The sequence below is a fragment of the Phasianus colchicus genome, chromosome Z (genome assembly GCF_987193195.1).
Source record: "Phasianus colchicus chromosome Z, bPhaCol1.hap1.1, whole genome shotgun sequence".
Lineage (NCBI taxonomy): Eukaryota > Metazoa > Chordata > Aves > Galliformes > Phasianidae > Phasianus > Phasianus colchicus.
The window spans coordinates 17,600,195-17,613,634 of NC_143476.1; the positions used below are offsets into that span (position 1 = coordinate 17,600,195).

Sequence of the window (13,440 nt, forward strand, 5' to 3'; positions counted from 1 at the left end):
GGATGACTCAGCATTCTGTCAGAGGGGCTCATCTCCACCATGCCATCAAGCTCACTGCTGTAATTTTGTGTGTCCCAGCTTCCAAATGGGCAATTTCAAGGAACAAATGGTTTGTGATTAATACACATTAATATTACTCTGGATTCCATTTCTTCTTCTGTTGAAGAGTTCTCGCATAACAGTAAACAATTCACAAACCTTTTACGGGTTGCCTCTATTTAAAAGATAATTGATTTTTCATTAGGCCTTAATTGTGGTAATTTATTTTGATGCTAAGTATTAATTTCTTCATGGCTCAGCTCCATTAAAATAAATAGCTTCCAAAACCATAATATGGAATAAAGGCTGGAGGCACTAAGATTTTATGATGAAAGTTACAAAAGACCTTGTGAAAGGACAGTTTTCAAAACAAAATCTGAACATCATGTAGAAAAATGTTCAACAATAAAAACAATTAAGTAGTTATTCATTACGTATTTTCATTATTGGTGCCTAATGAGACTGTAGTTCCAAATGGATTACATTATCGTGAAAGCAGTATTGTAAAGCATATCCTAAATGACATTTTTCCTGTAATGGTAGAAAGCTTCATGTGAGAGTGTCATCACAGAGCTATGTGACAGGAATGTCTCAAAGCACACAACTATTGCTGTTACACCATGTTCAGCCAAACAAGAAACTAAGTGCAAGTTCTGGCCCAAGCAGTACCTCTGCCCTCAGCAGAAAAGCACAATGACATCTTAAAGCCTAACAAAATATCCCTGCTGCTCAAGGAGCAAGCTCACAACACAGACATGACTAAGCAACCAGAACTATGTCCTTTCAAGCTGATTAATCCATTTTGGAGATGAGGAGCCCTGACAAACTAGTACCCCTGGCAAGAGAACAGTCACCAAGCCACAGAACAGCAATGAGCATGAGGAGCTGTCTCCGTGCTCGGCTGTGTCAACTACACAAGTGCAGTGAGCCAGTTAGTAACAAGCTCAGATGTGGGAAAGTGAGCTGGAAACTGAAGTTAAACCATTTGGCACTTCCATGTAGTGCAGAAAGGCAGTAATGTAAAGGAAACTGGCAACTGTAGATGAAACAGTGGTCTGAGACTTAAAGTAGATGATGATTCAATCACTCAGATTAATAACCACACAGAGCAGAAACTTACCAGGAACTTATCAGAGAAACACCCAGCACTGAGAAAATCTAAACTGCTTCAGACTCATGGCACTTGAAACAAACCTAATTCTGCACTTGAACTTGTCAAAATAATTCAAAAAATTACAGCCGTACCCTGAAATGTGATTTCATGATATGAGATGATGGCAATCCAAACTCCTCGTCACAAGAAGTTGTCCTTAAAGAAAAAACAAGTAATTATAGACACACGCTGCATGGTAAGCACTTACAAGACCTCCTGTGCACTGCACACTGTGCACCACCACACATGTATCTCTTAAAAATAAAGGTAATCATCCTTTCTTAAAATCCAAAAATAAATGTCATGAATTCCAATAATTTGCTATTAATTCTCAAAATAAATCTTCTCTAAGACACTGTAGTCACCTAATGCATATTTACACACATAGTACTTTAAATCCTTTTACTCCCTAATTAAATGCCAAATACTCAACCATTCCAAGCCTCCCTCTCCTGTTTAACAATCCTCCCTGCTCAAGTTTTCTGAATCTATGTTTATAAGGCAAATACATGAAAAATGTAACTCAGCAGTACTACAGGGCAGCCTCCTTTATCTCCAGATAAGAGGGCGTACACAGTTTACTTTCTGCAGAAGTGAATTTCAGCTCTCCTCTTGCCGCTCCTCCTCCCTCCCCTCAGCCAAAGACTACCCCTTCCTCTTCCAGACCCACTTCCCACACACTGTAGAAAATCCTCCTCCCTGCGAAGCGGTGACCTCATGCAGTTCGCCCACCTCCTTGTAAGGCGTAGCGCAGGCCAGCTGCCAGCCCATGGCCAACAGGACGGCCCACCTCCCCTTGCAGCAGGCAGGAAGTGGGGTCTCTGCGCAGGCACAGCACAGGCCACGGGAAGCCTGCCTGGGGCTGGATCCTAGAACCAGCCTGCCTGTTGTCAGCAAACTCTCCTGCGTGCTTTGTGAAGCACTAACACAGGCACAGAACGCCTTCAGCAAGAGAAATAAAACTCTAGCTCCTGCTGACATGCAGCTCACAGTCACATGCTCTTGCTTCCCTGTGCTCAGTCTCCTCCATACAGTGAAGCACATGTGAACTTGTCATCCTCCTAAGGGAGGCCCACTTTTCCTTCTCATCACCCTGCCTTAGAATCCTCCCATCCCCTACTCCAGCCTGCGCTCACAGTCAAGTGACAGAGAGATTTCAGATGTGCTTAACACAGGAGTTCAAACGCCAACTGAAGGAGAACGTTCCTGAGAGATTCAGTAATGAATGAAGTTATGCTCGTGAGAAAGCAAGGAGGCTCAGGCTGCCTGGAGAAGCTGTGGTTGTCCCATCCCTGGAGCGGTTCAAGGTCAGGCTGGATAGCGCCTGATTGAGGGGGTAGCAATCCTGCCTGCATCACAGATGCTGAAATTAGACAATCCTTGAGGTCCCTTCTAACCCAAATCACTCTATGATTCTGAAGATCTTGGTGATAATTAAATCATAAAATCATAGAATCATTAAGGTCAGAAAACACCTCTATGACCATCTAGTCCACTGTCAACTCATGCCCTTCAGTGTCACACGCATCTGTTTCCTGAACACCTCCAGAGACAGCCACTACACCATCTCCCAGGGCAGCCTGATCCAATGCACTACTGCTCATTCTGAGAGATTTTTCTAATATCCAATCTGAATCTCCCCTGATGCAACTGAAGGCCTTACCAAGCTTTTGGTCAGTCAGAAAGGAACCTTGCACATATAGGGCTTCTTATATATCTTTCCCTTATTCTCCTTATTTCTTATACCTTTCCCTTCTAAGAAGTACCACCAACGCTCAGCTCCTCTGGGATAACAGTGCACAACTGGACATCCTCAAGTTGCAGCACCACTGACAGCTTGCCGTAATAGATCAAAATTGAACTAGTTAAAGGGGGAAACAGGTACCATAACTCATCCCATAATAGGTGTATCAGCAGCAATTTGTTTCGACTGCAGACAGATTTCAAGTATCAACTTCCCACCTCCTCGCACCTTCCAAAGACTCGCACACACAGCTCACCACGTCAGTGATCTCTGTAGGACCCGTGTCTGACCTTGTCAGTACACTTATAATAACACCCATTAAGTTTTTTTGGTCTTGAAAATCAAGAGTTTCAGATGTGGCCCATACTTCAATTAGTTCAAAGATACTGAAAACAAGGTAAGGCAGAGCATCAGAGTTATTCTGAGGAAGTTTGTTAAAGAGCGTGGGAAAGTTATGTCACATCACTGGGAGGTTCCACTTCCTTTTTCTCCTGTTAGGAGAACAGAAAACGGGTTGTCGAAAAGAGCAACAAACCCAGAAATGTCCACATTAACGAGCAGTTCACTGGAAAAGAAGCATTACTGCATGGAAAAGAACAGGTAATGCCATTCTGCACGCTTCATCTTCATGCACCAAACCCGTGAGCTTGTCATGTCCCCCAAGACACCAAGCCCAGGAGCTCACACGGTGCCCCTGCCCGGACCGGATCCTGAAAACATCACACGCACACTGCGGCCCTAAGAAGCGCCTGCTGCGCCCTCGAAACCGAACCTGCAAGGAGTTCAGAAGTCCCCAACCCTCAAGGCACCGCCGGAGGGGAGCAAGGAGCGGTGGGATGGATGCGGCGCTCGCGGGGCAGACACACGGCAGAGCGGCAGCCGCCGACCCTCGGCTCGCGACAGTGCCGCCGCCGGGCGCTGCCCTCTTCCTGTCCGCTCCCCCGAGCTCGGACCCCCGGCCCCGGCAGCAGTCCCTAGGGCGGGGGCGGGGACGGCGCCCGCCGCGCCTCCAGCCTCGCGGGGCGGAGCCGCCGCCGCCGCCGTGCGGGTTGGAACCGGAGCCGCCGCCCCGCGCCGGGCCGGGGGAGGCGGCAGGATGCCGCCACAGCCCCTGGGGAGGGAAGCGCGAGCGGCGTCCGCCCCGCCCCGCCCGCAGGTGAAGCCCCGCGCCTGGCCGGCCTCGGCCTGGCCTACCCGCTCCCCGTCCCCCCGCCCCGCGGCACGGCCGGGCCAGACCGGGCGTGGGGAGGGCAGTCGCCTCCCGGGGGCCCGGTGCTGCTGGCGGGGCGCGGGCACCAGCGGCGGCGGCGCGCACGGCACCCACCTACCTGACAAGCCGAGCCCCTCCGCCACGGCGGGCGTCACAACCCCTCCGGTACCACGTGACGGACGGCGGCGAATCAGCTCCCGGCTGCCTTCTCCCGCTCAGCCACTCCTGGCGCTCTCCGCCCCCGGGTGACGCTCAGTGGCTAGCGGCCAATCGGCGAGGGAACACGCGACACAGCTGCCGCCCCTTGGCTCACAGAGCGACTCGATTGGCGGAAGGCGGGGAGGGGCGGGACTAGAGCGGCGTCAAGGGCTGGGGGGGGGTGGATGGGTTTCCCCCATGTTGCGGGGGTTGTGCTGCGGGTACGCCCCTAACCTGACCTGGATGGCGCCGGTAGCGGGTGAGGTTCGACGGAAAAAGTCCTGAACGTCCTAGGGAGCGAGGCATCTTGAGAAGTGCCTGCTGAAATAGTGTGAATAAAGAGATAAATCATACAACAGCGCTGAAAAATCGTGCTCCACAATCTCAGAAAATAAGTATGTCTTCTTCGGAGCATCACGCGCTCATAATGCCCATATTGCCACATAGAAAACACAGCTGAGAGTGAGGTAGGCGGCTAGGTTCAGGCGTTAGCAGCTGAATATTTGCATAATTGCAGCACTGAGCTGCAGGTACAGAGGGTTTCAAGCCTTTAGACAGCTGGTGGGTTTTTTAATAGTAAATCATAGATAAGAATGCCATGGGAATGTGGCAAATTGTGAGGAGATAACTGACAAGCTGACCAGGCAGCACCAAGGGAAAACAAAACAGAGTTACGTGCTGTGGTGTTATTACTGTGACACTAACTTAAGAGGTTTGGGAAAACTTTATGAATAGTGAAGTTTTCAATCTTCTCTGTTTTGACAGCAGTGGCCTGGAAAACAGGACGTGGGCAGAGCAAACACATTCCAAACCAAGGCTTCCTGAGCTAGAATTTGTTTTTAGGCCAGCGTGTATGAAAAACATTGGTGGTTTAAGATGTGTTTTACCTGCAGGTACTTTACAACTGTGTAATAGTTTGAATTAAAAAAAAAAAAAAATTGAAATAATCGATGATTTTATGAAAAGTGCAGGTATCAACAGCCTTACTCAGTCTGATTTCAGCTGTGTCCTATTGTACTGGGCAGATAGCTTCAGTCAAGCTTCTTAAAGGGTCGAAGAAGACCTATTATGATTATGTCTGTTGTTTGGTAAATTAACTCTCCCGGAGAGCCCAGAAACAGATGAAAACTGGTACACGTGTATTAGGGTAAAACAAAAACAAACAAACAAAAAAACAACAAAAGAAACCTTTTCTTTTAATGTTCTGCTTAGAATTTTTAGAATTAGAATTACTGAAGGGCTGTCTCAGCTTTTTGAGGAAGAAAGGATTATTGGTTTCTTTTTGTGGTAAGTTTAAATTTCCAAACCTTTCATACGTTTATTAAATAAATACAAAAGAAATATAGGCCTGTACTATAGTCAGTGCAGTGTAGTGCAGACATATGCAAGCTTGTTTGAAATTCAAATTGTTCATTTTATTTAGAAATTGCAACCGATAACTGAATGTGGAAAGCATTAGAAGTACATTAGCACTGCAATTTTTAGCCAGAATTGACAGCTTTATTTCTACCAGACTGAAGATATAGTCCTCTGTTTTCACCACCCCGGACATCTTCTCCACTCAGCACAATGCATCATCTCTTCTGCCCCTCTCAGGAAGGAGAGGAACCAAGTTCTGCAAGTATCCAAAGGTGAAAAAGAGGATCAGGGAAATGAAAGGTCTTGCTTCAGCCCATTCACTCAAAATTCCCAAATATACTGTCTTCTAGCCTCCCCACTTTGCTCCTACTCAAGTTAAATCCATAGTTTTATGCTGAAGTAAATCTGGTCAATGTTACTCCTTGAATCTGCTATGGACAGTGGTAGCACAGAAGCATGGCTTCAGACCTGGCTGCAAAATATAGAAAGCACTAGAGGAGCTCAGTGAGTTCCTGGACAAATGCTGAGGTCTGTGGAACAGCACCTCAACACCTACCAAGGCAGAGTTCTTCCTGGTCAAACTGTCCGGAGCAATAGTATTTGTCAAGGAGAATATCGTGAAGAACTCGGTGTAGTACCTTGGTTCTGTCTCCACCTCTCACATTATTTATCCTCTGTGAACTCATGCTTTAATTTCTGCTAGCTTCCTAATTACCAGATGATTTTCAGTCATTGTGACACTAGAATAGATCTAGTCCTTCTAGAGTTATCATGACCCTAGAAATCCCAAGGAGTTTGCTTCCTAAGTAGTAGAAGTTTTGTTCTACTCAGTCAAGCTCTAGGTTTCAGTAGTTGTTTTCTTTTTGTATTTTTGTCTGTTTGTTTGTTTTCTGCAGTCTTCTGGTATGTTGCCAGCCCGTAGTTCAGTCAGCACATTTTCATAATTTTGAAAGCTTCCTCTCTACCTTTATCTAATTTCTTTGTTTATCGCTCATTGCCTAAACTTCCTGAATGCTACATGCAAGTTGTCTGGTTTATACTGCTGATACTGATACTGAAAAACCTTAAAGTTAGTCTTAGGAGACAGATACTGTAGTGTTATATTACTTCAAGAATGACAGCAGCTTCAAATTATATTACATGCCTGGAAGGGATATAAAAATGTAGGAAACAGAGAGAGAGGGAAAGTTCTTCATTATCACTCCTTCAAGATGCTAAATTAATGTGGAAGTCACTGCAAAATTCAACATCAAAAATTCTCATGGATATACTTCAGAATTCTATTATACACAAGTTAGTAATACAGATAAGTAGTTATAGAGGTAGAATAAAATATTGCAAAGAGACATCAGTGAGGGATAAAAATAGAAAAAATCTCTGGCAATCTCAAGTTTTCGGCCAACAAGATTCCTTAATCCCCAAAAACTGCACATTAATTCTTTCCTGTTAAGTTACATTTGCTGTGGCTCCTTGATGAGTTGGGCATGAATGAGTGTATTTTTCAGTATTATTCTACATCTTGGGGGGAGGGGGAAGAAAAAAAAAAAAAAGGATTTACTATTTTACTTATTCTCTATGTATTTATTATTACCATTAATATTATTATATCAGAATATTATAGATGGATTTTAATAACTGCACACACTGTGGAAAGGGACTGGAGCTTTTGTGTTAGATATAGAGTACTCTTACTACCACTATTATGAAAATGCATGAAATTTACTTTCTATTGTATAACTAGAGAATAACATCATAAAACCTAGGCATGTTAAAGCAATAAAATGAAGACCAAGTGAGCGCAGAGCGGAGCAAACAGATGAACTTCTTCTTTTCACTTCTGCCATAGGCATTCTACTCAAACAAACCTCTCTCTCTTCCTCAGTATTTCTATCTATAAATAGTAACTTTAATACTTTCCTTGAGGGATGTTAGAAGGCATAGCTTATCAATATTTATAAAGCATCTTCAAATTGTTGTATGGAGAAGGTAAAGAAATGCAAGCAGTAATATGCAGAATAAGTATATCTGAATTATTTCTATCACTGGTCATGCAAGTTTGATTTTCATATTCTTTTTAAAGATTTTCATGATTACTTGATATTTTTCTGTTCTCTACCCTTCTTTTTCTCCTACCCCCATTTTGTGCTTCATATTTTGAATTTCAATGTCTGTTGCTATGACAACACCACGATCTGAATAGTGCTGCCTTCAGACCCTTTTCAAGTCTGTGCTGTGTTATTTAAAACCACACATTTTGTGTTTAATGTGCCTGGAGATTTCCTCAGAGTAACCTGACAGGGTTTTCCCAGTTTTAAACCCTAGTAACTACTATTTATTGTTCTCCTGTGCATCTACAGATTACCTTGAATAATTGCCTCCCTTGGGCATGGTGTCTAAATAGAAGACAGTGGGGTTTGCAGAAGAGAACATCTGTCATTTATATGTGAGTTACCTTTCCATATATGTGTGTTTACATATGCAGGCAAGCAGGCGTACAGACACACACAATTTATTAGTTGTAATAGTTATGTGAAAGATGGACTCTGCAAAAAAACATCTTTGAGAGAATTCAGACTTTCAGTTTACTCGCACCAGAAAAAAATAGATGCAAGCATGTTCTGTTTAATTTCAAAGACAATAAGAAAAACTGAGCAGTCAAAAGGGAAGATTACCAATGATTTGAGAAAATTGAAGGCATGATTCACTCTTATAAAGAGCTAGTGATTCTTGATAATACTTGAATAGAAAACAAGCACGTAATGGAGAGCCAGGCATAATCTGTTGCTAAGGACAAGCATTCAAATCTCCAATTTCCTAAAGGTGTTTAAATTCCTGATAAATGTATGGATGTTATCATTAATTAGAGTCATATGCTGCAACCTAAAAGGTAGTCACAGATATGCTGCTCGATACCCAGAACAGAGCTGTAGTCTGAATCTGGGGTGTAAATGATGCACTGCACCGGTTAGTGATGTGGGAGGGAACCAAAGTGGTCAGAAGCTCCATGGATACAGTCCTGTGCACTTAGGCCAATTTAAAAAGTCACTTACAAAGCTTATGTAAAGTCATTACAGACACTGGACCCCTATTCTTAATAGGCAAGCCCCTGTTTGTTGTGTACATCAGGTGGCATCGTGGACTGATGCACTGTTTTCTGGTTTTGTTTTCCCTCCTTTAGTTCTATGGAGCAAGAATTGCTAATCTGTAATATTCTCTTTCTGAAAAAAAAAAATGTTTGATCTGCTCTGAAGAATTATTTCAAGTTCCCCTTCACTTCCTGACTTAAAAGCTGTACATTACTAGTAAGCTTGGGGAATAATGATAATGTCTCAGCTAAATGTCTCACCTAGAAAGTCATGAAATGTTTATTGTGCTTCCTAGTTATATGGACCAGAGAAAGGTGTGGATATTTATTATTCACGTGGTCCAAAAACCACCTGGTCAATACAAAATAAAAGCACTGAGAGTTTTCTGCTGATCTTATCTCTCAGAATGTAGATTCATGATGTGAAGTCTGCAGGTAGAATAACTTAGATCAGTCTTACACCTTCTACGAAAACTTCCACCACCAGGTGTTCTTCTCTTTACTCCCCATTGTGCTGTTCCATCACTTCTGCCCAGAGACATTCAGAAGTTTATGCAACAGTTCTGTGAAGCAGATAAAGGAAATGACCCAGCTTGAAAAAAAGAGTCTGCTATCCTTCTAAATAGATTCTACATACATAAATTTTTATATTTGGTCACTGCCATGTCTACTCTGAGGAGGAAACAAAGTGTAGTTTCACATATGCTTAACTATGTTAAATGCTTCACTGCACATATAGTTTTATAAATGGATGAAATAGTTAAGAAAAAAAGCACATTGAAGTGGAACTTCCCTTTCAGGTAATCCTGTCTCTTTCTCACACTGCATGTCTCTTCTCTTGTGCTGCAACATATTCCACTGCCCTAGGTCAAACTGACACAGCTATGGTGGAATTACCTTCTGAACAAAACTGATAAGCATAAATATAAACAAAACAAAATAATCGTTAGGAGATTTTGATCCATGAACTGTGTGTTGAGCCTTTGCTTTAAAACATCATTTTCCTTTTGATGTATGATGATTTAATCCATCCAAACATTTTATGATTATACCTACTGTGGTGAAGGGTACTAGTCTTTCTAAAATGAAAGTAGCAGCTGAAGATAATTCTTCAGGAAAAGATAAACGTCAACATCTTGATTACCTTGAAAATCGATGAGAAGGCAGATAGGACACAAAAGGGAGGTTTGTAAGATTACATTCCTCTTATGTGTCTTTTCTAAGGAGAAGCACTTAGGATGAGGAGTGTATAAACTGGTACCCAAAGCAACATGGTGAGTTGAGTAACCTGACATCTTCAAAGTCTGATGATGAGGAGAGGTCATAGAATCATAGAATTATAGAATACTTAGAGTTGGAAGGGACCTTTAAGCGTTGTCTAGTTCAACTCCCCTGTAATGAACAGGACATCCGCAGCTTGATCAGGTAGCCCAGGGCCTGGCCCAGCCTCACCTTGAAAGTCTCCAGGGACACCTGTTTGTGCAGACAATTTCCTTTACTTATATTTCATCCTTTGTCTGATGTCTGATGTCAAAGATAATTGTTTGCTTTGTTTCATAAATATTAACCTTATCTCTGTTTTATCTGTACAGTGTGTGATGATAGTATTGACTGTAATACACAAGCTTTTTTCCTGCTCAAATAGGTATTCTACGATTATATTGATACTATTTTAGTAGAACCTGCACTAAGATTGCTAATATAAGTGCAATATAAGAATAAATGTCTGTAGCTTATCAGCATTCCTCACGTGCTGTTAAATATGAAATTACAGAAATTGCTTGGATGTTTTGTATTAAATGTCTGGAACAGTGTTAGTGTTTAGCTAAAAAAATAAGCCTTTTCAGACAGAAAATACAGTTTTGTTCTGATTTATTATGATCCTTTTAGATAATCAAGCTAGCACATGGAAAGATACATTTTACATATTTATCTGAGTCTCTTTCTTATATATTTTATAAATGGAACAACATGCCCAGCCTTGAAAACAGCGTGTGGGAAGTCTGGCCTTGTTGCACTGTGGTGAGCTTAATTATTGCATAAGACTTTAAAATGGATTTTCAAATAAAATACATAATCTGGTGTTTCCAGTGGCACCTTTTCTATAGATAATCCATTTGTAAATATCAAATTCTGATGTTAGTATTCTGTCTCAGTTCAAGCAAGACATGGAAGCCTTACTATCTTGAACCCTTACTATGTGTGAATTCCACAATTATTTGTCACCGTGTGACAAGTTTAGGTGCCTTATTCCCATAGTGCCAATTTAGACTCCTAAATTTGAGTATTTTTATGTAAATGCGGACAGCTGGCCTCCTCAAAATGTAGTTGAGTAGAGGTGCCAAGTCACAGGGAGAGCTAGGTGCTTTCTAAGGGCCAGTGTCTCCCCAGGAGTCATGGAGTCGAGGAGAATTCTGGAGACCTCAATGGCCATCCCACCACCCCCACCAAAGGAAGGAGAAGTGTGGGTGGGGGCTGCTGAAATTAGGATGGGAGCCCCAAGCCAGGATACTTCATAAATCAGTGAGGATCAGGCAGGTCCAAGATCAAGCCAAGAGGTTAGCCAACAGGTCAGCATCTGTAAAATGTGTGGGCAGATGTGCAACACTCCTAAGAATCAAAAGTCTTGGGCTAAGCTTAGTTGGAACTTCTATGACCAGCAGGAGGGTGGTGCTCCACCGTGTGTGTGAGGATCCCATGGAGCCACGGAGCCAGTGGGAAAGAACACAGGAATAGATGAACAGAGATCTTTTTCTGAGGGTCAAAGAGAAAAAGAAAATCTGCCACATGTGAAAGAAGGGTCAAGCAAGGCAGAGAGAGAACAAATAAGTTGTAAGGATATGCAGGAAGAAAATTAGAAAGGTAAAAGCCCAGCTTGAACTAAACCTGGCCAGTGTAGTAAAAGAGAAAAAAAAAAACTTTTTTACAAAGATATTAGCAGTAAGAGGAGGGCTAAGAAGAATCTCCAGCTTTTACTGGCGATGCAGCAGAGCACATAGCCATTGAGGATAAGGAAAAGGCTGAGATTCTTCATGCCTTCTTTACTTCTGTCTTTAAAAAACATACCAAATATCCATAGGGTACTCTATTCCATGACCTGGAAGTCTGGGATAGGGAACAGAATAAACCTCCCACATTTCATTTGGAGACAATTAGAAACCTACTACTCCACCTGGACTGTCACAATTCCATGAGGATCCACTGGGGGTGCTGAGGGAAGTGGTGGAAGTAGCTAACAAGCTGCTTTCCACCATCTGTCAGCAACCAGAGAGGTCCAAGAGGATTGGAGGCTAGCCAACGTGACTCTCATCTATAAAGGTTGTAAGGAGGATCTGGGGAACTACAGGCCTGCCAGCCTGACCTCAGTGTCAGGGAAGGTTATGGAACAGATCTCACCTTGTGTGAGATCAAATGGGATCAGACACAGCCAGCATGAGTTCACAAAGGGCAGGTCCTGCTAGACCAACTTGGTCACCTCCAATGATCAAGTGACCTGACTGGTGGATGAGGGAAAGTTTGTTGACATGGTCTACCTAGACTTCAACAAAGCCTTTGACACTGTGTGCCACAGTATTTTCTTGGGAAAGATGGCAGCCCAAAACTTGGGTAGATACATTCTTTGCTGGGTGGAGAATGGGGTGGAGGGCTGCGCACAGGGAGGTGAAAGGAATTAAATCCAGCTGGTGAATGCTTATAAGTGGTGTTCCCCAGGGGTCACTTGGAGCCTGTCTTTTTTAATCTATATTGATGAGCTGGACAAAAGGATTAAGTGCACCCTCAATAAGTTTACAGATGATACCAACTTGGGAGAAAGTGTCTATCTGCCTGAGGGTAGTCAGGTCCTGCAGAGTGATCTGGACAGGCTGGGTAGCTGGACTGAGGCCAATGGGATGAAGCTCAGCAAGACCAAGTTCCTGATTGTGCACTTTGGCCACAACCTCAGGCAGTGCTACAGACTTGGGGCAAAGTGGCTAGAAGACCGTGTGGAGGAAATGCACCTGGGGGTGTTGGTTGAGGCTGAACATGAGCCAGCAGTGTGCCTTGGTAGCCAAGAAGGCCAATGGTATCGATGCTTGTGTCACAAATAGTGTTGCCAGCAGGAGCAGGGAAGTGATTGTATCCCTGTTCTCAACTCTGGGCCACGCCTCGGTGGTTCAGTTTGGGATCCTCACAGCAAGAAAGGCATCAAGGCCCTGGAGCATGTCTAGAGAAGTACAATGAAGCTGTTGAGGGATTGGAAGACAGTTGCATGAGGAATGACTGAGGGAACTGTGATTGTTGAGTCTGGAGAACAGAAGGCTCGAGGGAGATCTCACTGCTCTCTACAACTCCCTGAAAGGAGATTGTGGCAAAGTGGGGGCCAACCTCTTCTCCCTCATTAACTAGTGATAGGACTAGAAGGAATGGCCTGAAGTTGTGCCAGGGGAAGTTCAAATTGGATATGAGGAAAAAATTCTTCTCCAAAAGAGTGGTTAGAAACTGGAATGGGCTGCCCAGGGAGGTGCTTGAGTCACAGTTCCTGGAGGTGTTCAGGAAATATTTAGATGCTGTACTAAGAGACATGGTTTAGTGGGGAAATACTGCTGGTAGGTGGACAGTGGATTAAATGATCTTGGAGATCTTTTCCAGCCTATGATTCTAAGACTCTATTA

At 43.4% G+C, this 13,440-nt stretch overlaps 1 protein-coding gene across 4 annotated transcripts in view; it reads right to left on the reverse strand.

The window, feature by feature from the left end:
* FER (FER tyrosine kinase) overlaps positions 1 to 4,355 on the reverse strand; it is a 172,025-nt gene extending 167,670 nt beyond the window's left edge. Inside the window, exons 1-2 of one of the 4 annotated variants that reach the window (XM_090132110.1) lie at positions 4,265 to 4,350; positions 1,285 to 1,348 (exon numbers count right to left, since the gene is read on the reverse strand). The gene's annotated coding sequence lies outside the window, so the exon portion shown is untranslated. Of the gene's footprint in view, positions 1 to 1,284; positions 1,349 to 3,708; positions 3,910 to 4,264 lie in introns of those variants that run through there. The other 3 variants (XM_090132111.1, XM_031605034.2, XM_090132113.1) reach the window with 3 other exon arrangements.
* Between the last annotated feature and the right edge of the window lie 9,085 nt (positions 4,356 to 13,440).